Source organism: Sarcophilus harrisii, chromosome 2 (genome assembly GCF_902635505.1).
Source record: "Sarcophilus harrisii chromosome 2, mSarHar1.11, whole genome shotgun sequence".
In the NCBI taxonomy this organism is placed as follows: domain Eukaryota; kingdom Metazoa; phylum Chordata; class Mammalia; order Dasyuromorphia; family Dasyuridae; genus Sarcophilus; species Sarcophilus harrisii.
In genome coordinates, this window is record NC_045427.1 from 248,532,633 (window position 1) to 248,545,534 (window position 12,902).

Sequence of the window (12,902 nt, forward strand, 5' to 3'; positions counted from 1 at the left end):
CATCAAAAAGGAGGTAGATCTTTCTAACCTCCTCTCCCCCCCCCACACCCCTCGCTGTAGCCTGAGTCTCCTGGTCCCTCCCTCCTCCTTGGGAGCTCCAAGAGTTGGTACTTGGCCAAAGTGTTTCTTCTCTTGAGCACAATGATTGTTGTAGTCACTGGAGGGCAAAAGCTGTAGGCTGGAATGTGGGGGCTTTGCTGGGTCCAGAGAAGTCAATGCTCCATTTCCTGAGTTCCTTTTCCAACCAAGGGACCTCATTACAGTCCCTGTGATTCACCCTAGATACCAGGTGGAGTCTGAAAAAAGCCCAGCAGTCACACTCCCATTTCTACCACCAACCGACCCTTCATCTTATCCAGAAGCTCATACTCTAGGGTTTGGAAGCAAGCAGAGGAATTAGAATCTCAGCAAAGAAGTTTCAGAGCTATTTTCTTGTGATAATGAAAACAAAGTTATCAGAAATGACGATCCCTTCTCTATGCATCTATGTACATATGCTCAGAGCCTGATTTGTATAGGAACCCCCATCACCCCTACAGAAGACCCAAGAGGGAGGCTTCTGTATTCTGGGGCTTCTATGGCTTTTACTTACCCTGTAATGCCGGAGAAACTGAGGCAGGAGAGAGATTAGAGAGTTTTTAATAATTTATTAATTGGAGAGTATAATTGACTGGACAGGACTCTCGTCTCAAATTATCCAGTCAGATAGAGATAAAAATGTACTGGGACAAGGAAACCATGTTGGTCCCAGGGCTGGAATCCAGCAGTCAATAGGAGCTGCCCAATTCCTTAAACACCCTTTAGAAACAAAGAACCAAGAGGATGGGGGGGAGACCATAAATCCTAAAAGCCCAGAGACAGGATGTCTGAATACCCAGAGATAAAGATGTCAGTAAGGTATCTTGGAATATTTTAGAGGGATATTGTAAATTCTTGAGAACAGGGAAGGGTCAGGCAGTCTGCTCTTCTTGTTTATCTTGCTAGCAGTTTATAACCTTAGAGTAAATGGTTCCCAATCTTAATGGACCAAAGTGGGTTGTTACGACTAAGGGGATTTGACAGAACAGTTAAGGAAACTGAAACAAAGGAAACTAGTTCAGGGAAACCAAGTCAGAACAGTTAAAGAGAACTATGGCATAACAACCCCAGCACCAATAAATTACCCACTTCTTGGATCTTCCTGGGAACCATAATATCAGTTGAGTTGTTGATATTCAGTTGTATCTGATTCTTTATGATCCCCATTGGGATTTCCTTGACAAAAATATTCTCTTTCAACTCTGGGAAATGAGTGTGAACCACTACATAGAATTCCTAATCCCTCCATTTTTGTCTGCCTGCATTTTTTATTTCCTTCACAGGTTAATTGTACGCTATTTCAAAGTCCGACTCTTCTTGTGCAGCAAAATAACTGTATAGACATGTATACATATATTGTATTTAACATATACTTTAACATATTTAACATGTATTGATCTACCTGCCATCTGGGGGAGGGTATGGGGGAAGGAGGGGAAAAATTGGAACAAAAGCTTTGCAATTGTCAATGCTAAAAAATTACCCATGCATATATCTTGTAAATAAAAAGCTAAAATAATTTTTTTAAAAAAGAAAAAAATATTCTCTTTCCCTTCTCTTCCTTTCCCTCTCCCTCTCCTTCTCCCTCCCCACCTCCCACTCTTTTACAGAGTCTCATCAAAGTCCTTAGGGCACAGTATGGGTGTTGGGAAGTTTGTTTTCCACAAAGTTTAGTGTAGAAGAATCACTATACTATGGAATCATGGTGTCTCTGGTCTAGGCTTTGACCTCTGGGCTGGGCCAGGCTGAACCAGTAGATTGCTGGAAACAGTGGGTCATAAATTTAATTTGATTCACACATCTTCCTTGACAGGGGACAGAATCATCCAACCTCAATCAGGATTGATTTTGATGCCATCCAGTCTTGGAGATTAACTAGGGTAAGGTGGGGGAGAGAAGAGGAGAGGAGAAGGAAGCAGAGAAGAGAAGGAAAGGAAGAGGAGATGAGAAGAAAGGATCTTTCTGGTCTGTGATCATAAGTAAATATTTACTAATAATTAAGATTTTCCTTCTGTGAGCTGGATTTATTTGTTTGTAGTCCTATCCCAGCCCTAATCCTAATCAAATTAAAATGACCTTTCTAAACTCTACTGCCTAGATGGCAAATGAACCAAATCCTTCTCACTGTAGATTGTGTAGTATAGACAATGGGTGACACTGTTCCTTTAAGGTCCAAGCTTATCTCCAGAGTTTAGAGTTCAGGGCAACCCCACCCTTTCCTCTTTCTGGGGAGAGGTGACTAGTAGCAGAAAGGGAAAAGACAGAGGAGAGGGGAGGAGAGAATTAGAGTTGGAGGGAATCTGGTCTGCCTTTTGGGAACTGGAGGGAGGAACCTTTTTTCTCTGGTTCTCCGCCCCTCCTCCCCCCCCACCTCCCTCTACTTTTCCTTCCCCCTTGGATCACCCTGGCCAGAAGAATTCTCTCTGTTCAAAGTCCTCTCTTCTCCCCTTTTCTCTAGTTCTGGGAGGAGCTGGATAGCTCCTTATCTGCTGCTAGTATTGAATGTTACTAGTAAATTACTAATAAATACTAATGTAGTTTTTCACATTACCGTTTCATCTCCTAGATAATAATAGCGTCTCTCTATCTATCTAATTATGAGATAACTGGTAGGCTGTAAGTGCTGCTCCTGGAATCAGGAAGACCTAAGTTGAAATCTGATTCAAGACAATTTGTGTGACTTTTGGTAAGTCACTTTACCTCTATTTTAATCAAGTAATAAACATTTGTTAAGTTTCTACTATGTGACAGGCACTGTAAACAAGCTGTTGGGGGTGTGAAAAAGGCAAAACAATTCCTGCTCTCAAGGAGCTCATAATTTAATGGGGAAAAAAACAAACAAAATTTTAGATATGTATATATGTAATGTGTTATATTGTTGTGCCACAGTTCCCTTTTAATGTCTTGACCCAGTTTCCCTAATTGTCCTATTCAGTTACTCTGCCTCAGATTATAACCATTTCCTCTTAATGTCGATGAGATAAAGGTTTTATATCTTTAAGCTGTAATCACTCCTTATTGTTTGACAGGATAAAGGTCTAACCATTTTAGACATCGTTAGAATATCAGTAACCACTCCAGTACCTCTTTCCATTATGTCATCCTAGGTGCCTCCCCCCATTAGATCATCCCCATCCAGGTCCCCCCTCCTCCATTATGTCATTGTTCTTGCTATCCTATAATATCCTGGATACTTTGAGACGAGAGTCCAATCCAGTCAATTGATTTACTCTCCAATAAATTAATAATCAAATTGTTCTCTAATCTCTATCCCTGCCTCAGTTTCTCCAGCATTACAATATGTATGTTATATATGTATGTCTGAATATATAAATATATATATATATATATATATATATTTGTATTGAAAAATAGGAAATCATTAACAGAAGTTAAAAAAAAGATTGGAAAAGGTTTCTTTATGGAAGGTGGGGTTTTAGGGGAGACTTAAAAGAAGCTAGAGAGGCAGTAAGCACAAAGAAGGAAGGAGAACTTGCCAGCAATGAAAGAGAGCCAAAAAAATTTGCCTGAAGCTAAGAGATGGAGCATGCTGTTCCTGGAGTCAGGAGGCTAATGACATTGAGTTAAAGAGGACATTGTGAGGAATAAGATGATAGGAAAGATATAAAGAAGCTAAGTTACAAAGGACTCTGAATGCCAAACAGAGAATTTTGTATTTTATAGGAACTCCCTAGAGTTTACTGAGAGAAGGGATGACCTTTTAGGAGATTTACTAGTGATTGAGTATATTAAGATGAGGAGAAATTTGAGGTAGTCCAACCCACCAGCAGGCTATGGCAGTAGTCCTGGTATTGTTATGCCATAGTTCTCTTTAACTGTTCTGACTCGGTTTCCCTGAACTAGTTTCCTTTGTCTCAGTTTCCTTAACTGTTCTGTCAAATCCCCTTAGTCGTAAAAACCCACTCTGGTCCATTAAGATTGGGAACCGTTTACTCTAAGGTTATAAATTGATAGCAAGATAAACAAGAAGAGCAGACCTCCTGTCCTCAAGAATTTACAATATCCCTCAAGACCTCACTGACATCTTTATCTCTGGGTATTCAGACATCCTGTCTCTGGGCTTTTGGGATTTATGGTCTCCCCCCCATCCTCTTGGTTCTTTGTCTCTAGAAGGGTACTTAAGGAATTGGGCAGCTCCTATTCATTGCTGGATTCTTTGAGATGACAGCCCTGGGACCAACATGGTTTCCTTGGTCCCAGTATATCTTTATCTGACTGGATAATTTGAGACGAGAGTCCTGTCCAGTCAATTATACTCTCCAATTAGTAAAATATTGAAAACTCTCTAATCTCTCTCCTGCCTCAGTTTCTCCGGCATTACAGTATGAGGTGATGAGAGTTGTTAGAAATATATTACAAAGGACTCAGGAGTGTAAGAAGTTGGTTTATTTACAATTCTTGTAAGAAATGGGTGATCAGGGTAGTGTCTGGGCGGATCTTTGTTTATAGATTCAGGAAAGATCTTTTATTTCCTATCCTGACTTGTTGATGATGAAGTTAACAGACTTCCTGGTCCTCCTATTGCATATTCCTCCTTGCCCTTCTTTATCATATCAATTCCAAGATTCTCTATTCTGCTCCCTAGCCCCCAATAAGAGCTGCCCATAAACCAAGCTTCCTCTAGCCCAATCCCTTGCAGAGGGCCTAATCATACCAGGGAACCTCTCTCTCCCCTTGGCATAGCTACGACCCTCTGCCTGCTGAAAAGACATTCTCTTTCCAGCGTTACTCCCTCTTTACCTCTCTCACCTGTTTCCCTAACAGGACCCTATCTACCTCTCTGTCAGGATTTCTCTGCTAGATCTTTACTTCTCTGTCAGTACCCTGCCACTAAGGAAGTCAGCCTCCAAGCAAAAGCTGACTTCCCAGTGCCAATAAACTTCTTTTGCCAGTTTAACTTTTCAGGTTCATAAATTCATTTACGAATGACCTGCGCCGACCAGAAGGAGGTTCCCACAACTCCCTGCCCTAAACTAAACCTCGTCATTTTTGGCTCCTTGACTGGGAATCGAGGATAGCTGAATGAACCTCATCATGGGGACTTTACAAGTCCTTTCCAAGCTCATCCTGTAATGCTGGAAAAACTGAACAAGATAGCGATTAGAGAACAATTTAATAATTTATTTAAAAGGGAGAGATTTACTCGGACCAAATGGATCCATGGTTTGGTCCCAGAGCTGAATGAGACTATTGTCTCAAAGAATCCAGCCCTGAATGTCAGACACAAGATTCTTTTATAGGATAGCAAGAATAATGACATTATGAGGGAGGTACCTGGATAGGGATGACCTAATGGGGGGAGGCACTTAGGATGACATAATGGGAGGTACTAGAGAGGCTCCTGATATTTTAATTATGTCTAAAATGGATAAAGATCTTTATCTCATTAAACATTAAGAGGGAATAAGTATAGCCTAAGGTCTTAAATGTAAGACCTTTATTCTATCAAACATTAAGAGGGCATAACCTGAGGCAGAGTAACTAAATAGGACAATTAGGGAAACTGGGTCAGGACATTAAAACAGAACTGTGGCACAACAATCCACCTTTGGTGTCCACCTTTCACCCATCTCTCACCTGTGACTCCAAATATCTGTAGCATGCTCAATAACCACACCAGGGATGAACCATCTCGGCTCCCACTAAACCAAGTTAAGTTGACAATAAACAACAAGCTTCAAATCCACCAGTGAGTTAGGGGGATGTCTTCCCCAAGCAATTGAAGACTTTCATTGGCAGAATAAGCTGATGAGAACAATTTGTTCCAATTAGCATAAAGACAGCTGATGCTGTGGAGGGCTTAGAGCTCAAAGATGTCCAGGTCATCCACTGCATCCTGGGCCATCACCAGTTACAGGAAAGAGAGTGAGATTGACAACTTTGTACAACTGCCTCACTCTTTAAATGTCACGGATGTGACCAAGCTCTAAATGCCTGTTCATTACCTTTAACCAGATTTTGTGGGAGAGAAATGATTTAACTGGGGTGAAGCTGCTGAACCTGCTACAGATATCTGGAGCCACAGATGAAAGTTGAGTGAAAGGTGGTATCTTTTTGAAGCAAGGGAGAAAGGAAGGAAGGAAGGAAGGAAGGAAGGAAGGAAGGAAGGAAGGAAGGAAGGAAGGAAGGAAGGAAGGAAGGAGGGAGGGAGGGAGGAAGGAAGGAAGGAAAAGAAAGAAAAAAGAGAAAGAAAGAAAGGAATGAAGGAAGAAGGAAAAAGAAAGAAGAGAAAGAAAGGGAGGAAGAAAGGGGAAGAGGGAGGAAGGGAAGGAGAAAGAAAATTAGGAAGAAAGGAAGGAAGAAAAGCTTAAGTTTTGAGGAATTTTATCAAAATTATTAGTGAAATCATAATCATAATACTAGAGCATTCCCTCTGAGATTACCTATACAGTTTATCCTGTATATATCTTGTGTGTTCAAAGATGTTTTCATTTTATTTGTACTATTAGAGTCTGAATTTCTTGAGGATAGGGATTGCCTTGTATCTTTTTTTTTTTTTGTACCTCCAGAGATTAGCCCATATTAGGTACTTAATAAGTGCATGTTGATGATTAAATCCTGCCTCAGACATATAGCTCATCAACCTCATGGCTCAGGATAATGTCTGACTACTAGGCCAAAGTTAGATCTCCTGACTTCCGTAATTGAATGTAACCATAATCCATCTCTCCTTCCTGCCCTTTCCTCTTCTCCCTAATTTGTACTTCCTTTGGACTAAGTTAAAAGCAAAAATGCACCTAAAAATGAGATCTATCTAGGGAAAGCCTGTCATAAAAAACGATCAGAAATAGCTCAAAAGGAGTAGAAACTTGAGGTTTAAATATCTCCCTTTTCAGACAGAAACTGAGGGAAAGAGGCATCCCTAACAACCTCTGGGAATCCTGAGGAAGAAAAGTCAGTCACCTCTAAGGATCAAAAAGGGAGGTTCCAGACGCTCAATATTTATCATCTCCAGATAAATGTCCTCTATTTCTGTGTCTCTCATTAAAAATTGTAAGGGAAAATTCCTCCCTCCAGCTATCCTCAGCTCCACTTCCAATAGGGAGGCCTGAAGCTTTCATACAATTACTGCAGTGAATGACCCTAAGTAAAGTGATGATGGACTCAAGCTCAGTTCTGACGGCAGATAAGGAGGAGAAAGTGAGAAACTCTCCATACTCTGGAGACCTTTTGACTCTCACTAATCTCCTCTTATATTCCCCAAATCCTCAGCTTATCATTTCTCAAGCGGAACCAGAAACTAGTCGTTAAATTTGAAAGTTAGACCTGCATGTATACTTATTGTGTATCTAATTTATATTTTAATATATTTAACATCTACTGGTCATCCTGCCATCTGGGGGAGCGGGTGGGGGGGTAAGAGGTGAAAAATTGGAACAAGAGGTTTGGCAATTGTTAATGCTGTAAAGTTACCCATGTATATATCCTGTAAATAAAAGGCTATTAAATAAAAAAAAAAAAGAATGTAACTGGAAAAAATATTAAATGGAGAAATTAATTTTAAAAATAAAATTTCAAAAAGCAAAAAAAAAAAAAAAAAAGAGGTGAAAAACTGGAACAAGAGGTTTGGCAACTGTTAATGCTGTAAAGTTACCCATGTATATATCCTGTAAATAAAAGGCTATTAAATAAAAAAAAAAGAATGTAACTGGAAAAAATATTAAATGGAGAAATTAATTTTAAAAATAAAATTTCAAAAAGCAAAAAAAAAGAGGTGAAAAACTGGAACAAGAGGTTTGGCAACTGTTAATGCTGTAAAGTTACCCATGTATATATCCTGTAAATAAAAGGCTATTAAAAAAAAAAGAAAAAAAGAAAAATTTGATGGGCAATTTTCCCTTGAAGGGGGAATGTGAACAATATAAAATCAGAGGACACTAAGGTAGTCAGCTGAATAAAGAGTTCATATTAAATCTTTGAAATAAAAAAAAAAAAAAGTTAGACCTGACACCTAAAAGGAAGGCTTATCACAACATACGCAATGAGAATTCGCCCCAATTTTGTTTGAGGACAACAAGAGGGAACCCACTATTTTTTTAGGGGGTCACCTCTAAGGAGAAAAAAGGGAGACTCCAGACACTCCGAATAAACGTCCTCTAGTGCTCTGTCTCTGCGTCTCTCGTCTCTCATTAACAATGTCTCTTAGACCAGATCTAGTCTGCCTTCTACGTCACAGCTCTTCAAATGCTTGAGTCTTCCCTTCTCCAAAGTGAACAATTTTTCCCCCTTCAGGTGACAGGACTCCAGGTCAGCGCCACTTATCCGTCATCCCTAGAGCTGCGCAGTGTTCCGGGAGGTCTGAGGGCACAAGGCATCCTTATCCCTCAGTCTCTTCGGGATTACCCCTCTCTTACAGACACGAGTCTTTTTTATTATAATAACTTTTTATTGACAGAACCCACGCCTGGGTAATTTTTTACAGCATCATCCCCTGCGCTCACTTCTGTTCCGACTTTTCCCTCCCCCTCCCCTCCCCTCCCCCTTTCCTCCGTCCCCCTCCCCTTCCCTCCCTCCCCCTCCCTAGATGGCAGCAGTCCTGTATGTGGTGGGTAGGTCACAGACTGGATTTTTCTGGGCTTTTCGGAACCCCAGAGAGAAGTCACAGTTCAGATACTGGTCGAGCTGTGAGACCTCTGAAGCCGATTCTAATTATGTTCCCAACCCAGCTCTCCCTTCCTCAGAAGAGAGGCTTAGAGGAGAAGGGGAGCGCTGCCCGGCCCTAGCTCCGAGGGCCCTGGTACAAGGGACAACCACCACCCTGGATTTGGAGAGTGGAAGGCAACGTTTTCCTCCTCACTCCGTTGCAATATTGTCACTGACCACAGGATGGCGGCACAAGGATGCTAGGTTAGTCGTGACTGGTTCTTTTAAAATCCCGTTAGGGGTTTTCTTGGCGGAGACCGGAGTGCTTTGCGGCTTCCTCCTCCAGCTCATTTTACAGACGGGGAAACCGAGGCAAACATCGACTTGCCCAGGGTCCCACCACCAGTAAGTCTTCCTGACTGCGGGCCCAGTCCTCGATCCGCCGAGCCACCCAGTTATCCTCGCACGCGCACAAAGTTTTATTTGTTTTGTTCATTTTAATTTTTTTTTTAATTTTCAGTTTCAAATTCTTCTCTTTCCCCCTCTCGCTTAGCCATTGTGTTTATGAAGTCATGCAAACCATTTCCGCGGGTACTGTTTTGAAGGGTGTGATTCCACATCCTGACCACAGGGTGGCAGCAGCAACAAGGATTTAGACGTGGCCGCTGGTCCAAGAATAAGTAACTTCAAGTTACGTCATGCACTTGCCAAGTACGCGTCACACGTCGCGCCGTGTCATCTCCACGCGGTGCGATGTCGCCGTGCGCCGTGACGTGGCGTGGCGCGGTCTGGGCTTCCGTCCGCGGTGTCAGACTCAGTGTCACACTGCCACGTCATGGGCGCTTGTCACGTGCGCGTTGTCGCCACGTGCCTTGCCCCACACAAGCCACGCACGCGTCGTGCCCTATCGCGGTAGGTCGTGACATTCTGTCATGTGCCGTGATACCTTGTGGCGTGATATAGCTTGACATGACACAGGATGCCTCCTCTTTGTTTTTGTTTTTTTTCTAATAGCTTTTTATTTGCAAGTTCTATGCATGGGTAATTTTACAGCATTGACAATTGCCAGGCCTTTTGTTCCAACTTTTTCCCTCCTTCTCATCCCCCTTCCCCCCATAGCAATACATGTTAAATATGTTAAAGTATAAATTAAATATAAGATAATTACACATGTCCAAACAGCTAATTTGCTGTACAAGAAGAATCCGACTCTGAAATATTATACAATTAGCCTGTGAAGGAAATCAAAAATGCAGGTGGGCATAAATATAGGGACTGGGAATTCAATGTAATGGTTTTTAGTCATCTCCCAGAGTTCTTTTTCTGGGTATAGCTAGTTCAGTTCATTACTGCTCCATTGGAACTGATTTGGTTGATCTCGTTGCTGAGCATGGCCTGGTCCATCAGAATTGATCATCATATAATATTGTTGTTGAAGTATATAATGATCTCCTGGTCCTGCTCATTTCACTCAGCATCAGTTCGTGTAAGTCTCTCCAGGCCTTTCTGTATTCATCCTGCTGGTCATTTCTTACAGAACAGTAATATTCCATAACATTTGACATCTATACCTATTTAAAAAAATGTGATGAAGAAAATGTATTATTAATAAAGCAGAAAAAGCTTAAAATGCACATTGTGTTATTTTTTTTTTTCAGTTAAAGCTTGACTGGCACATAGTTAAGACTAAAGATAAGTGAGGAAAGCCAGATTGTAGATGGCTTTATAGATGTCCTCTATCTGCTATTCTGGTTCTGTCTCTTGCTCACGCTGTCTCTCATTCTGGGACCTTTCCCACTCTGGGTAGCCAGCCACCTCTTCAAATTATGAACCCATCTGACTTTTTTTCCCCTTTCTTTCAGGCTGAGTAGTAAAATGGATGAATAAGGCCTATGCTTCCTGGGTAATCTCATTATTGCCAAATGATCTCTCTGGGCTTCCAGACTTTTTGTTACATGATATCAGGCTATCTGCCCTATCTGGGCCTGTACCAGTCCATTTCCTTCTCCTCTGGAGCTTTCTATCAATATACTTCTCTTGTCTAGGTAAGAGGCCTGCCAGTCTGCAGTAAATCTGCCTCAGGAGTGATCCAGGTTCCCACAGCACCTTCTCAAGGGGGTTATGGTTCTGTTCCTGAGAACAGGCATCTGACGATGAGGATATGGTCAGGCTTCTGCAAGTCAAGAGCTATGGCCCAACCATGCATGTGGTCTTACAGAAAACACATTTCTACTGGTTGATAAGCTTATTGTACGAGACAAGCAAGCAGGAAGCTGCAAAAGGGATTGCTATCAGGAAGGCTCAACATTCACCAAGTCTGGAACATCTCATGTTTGATCCATGGAAACAATGAATGCAGTTTCACTATGAACTCGGAATCAAGACCTGGAAATGACAGAGAATCCAGCAAGAGATAGAAATATGGACAAAAACCATGTATCTAAAGAGGTAATGGCACTTTCAAATAGTAATCATGAAGACAGGGTACAAAAATATCAGCACTGAAAGACTGTTGGAAGGACAGACGTATCTTTGGTTACAGAGAGGGTGCCATGTAGACTGGATGCACTCATGGAGAAAAGTGGCTTCAATTTTGATGAGATCTAAAGGGCTAGCACTGAGAAAAGATGATGTAATAATGACAATAATAACTATTACAATAATACGGGGCTTACCATGTGTCAAACACTGTGCTATTTATTGTTGTTCAGTTATTTTTCTTTTCTATTCTTTTTGGTGTTATTCAGAAATTTTCCAGTAATATCTGACTCTTTGTTACCCTTTGGGGTTTTCTTGGCAAAGATACTAGAGTGGTTTGCTTTTTCCTTCTCCAGCTATTTTACAGATAAGGAAGCTGAAACAGAGTGAAGTAACTTGCTTAGAGTCACACAGGTAGGAAGTGTTTAATGTTAAATTTGAACTCAGGGAGGTGAATCTTCCTGACGTCAGCCCTGGCATTTTATCCAGTGCACTAACTAGGTGCCCCTGACATATGGTAGATGCTTAATAAATGCTGGTCCACTGACTGACTGACTGTGACATCATCATAGTGCTAAATTCTGGGATGATGAGTTGTTGTTATTGGCTCTAAGAGAACAATAAATATATGAATGTTTTGGTTTCCCTTTAGAGAATAAGAAAAAGAAAATCAGGTGCTAAGTGAAATGAGCAGAACCAGGAGATCATTCTACACTTCAACAATAATACTATATGATGATCAATTCTGATGGATGTGGCCCTCTGCAGCAATGAGATGAACCAAATCAGTTCCAATTGATCGGTAATAAACAGAGCCAGCTACACCCAGCGAAAGAACTCTGGGAAATGAGTGTGGACTACAACATAGCATTTGCACTCTTTCTCTTATTGTTTGCTTGCATTTTTGTTTTTCTTCCCAGATTATTTTTACCTTCTTTCTAAATCCGATTTTTCTCGTGTAGCAAGATAACTGTATAAATGTGTATACATATATTGTATTTAACATATATTTAAGAAAAAAATCAGGGAAAGAGGTGGCTTTGGGTCTTAAAAAGAACAAGCATGATCTCATCACCAGTCAGGTATGGATCTCTTCTATTGGTACTTCTAAGACCCTGATTGGAAATGACAGTGGAGACTGAAGATGGGAAGCAATTGCTTCTAAATCTATGAATCGGTATCCAGTCTGTTCTTGGCTCCCAATAACAATACCACTAGTTAATCTGAGTTTGCTGCTGGGACATTGATAGGAAGATAATAAGAATTTTTAAGTCCTCTGGACCCTTCAAAAATCCCAGAGTGATCAGTTTGCATGGAGGGAAGGGAAAGGTAAGGCTGAAGCTGACCCTCTTCCTCTCTGTTATTATTGAAATATAATACTTGCTCCAGAATCTCAACAGGCCCTGGCTATAAATTACTTTGGCAAATGATAAGGACAACTCCTGAGGCAAACCAGTTTTCTTAGTTAATTGGATCCTTTCCTCCTCTGCAGCTTCATTCCAGTTCTTAATATAAAATCTATGAGAGCAACCAAATGATGCAGTGAAGAGTGTCAGACCCGGAGTCAGGAAGCCTCATCTTTATACATTCAAATCCTCAGACACTTACTAGTTTGTGACCCTGGGCAAGTCACTTAACCTTGGTTGCCTCAGTTTCCTTATTTGTAAAAATTATCTGGAGAAGGAAATGATAAACCACTCCAGTAGTTTTGCCAAGAAAAATCCAACAGTAGTCACGAAGAA

At 41.1% G+C, this 12,902-nt stretch overlaps 1 long non-coding RNA gene across 1 annotated transcript; it reads left to right on the forward strand.

The window, feature by feature from the left end:
- The first annotated feature begins 8,623 nt into the window (after nt 1–8,623).
- LOC116421535 lies at nt 8,624–11,135 on the forward strand. The gene is made up of 2 exons (XR_004231935.1): nt 8,624–8,946; nt 10,728–11,135. It is a non-coding gene; the product is annotated as an uncharacterized LOC116421535 (long non-coding RNA).
- The last annotated feature ends 1,767 nt before the right edge of the window (nt 11,136–12,902 follow it).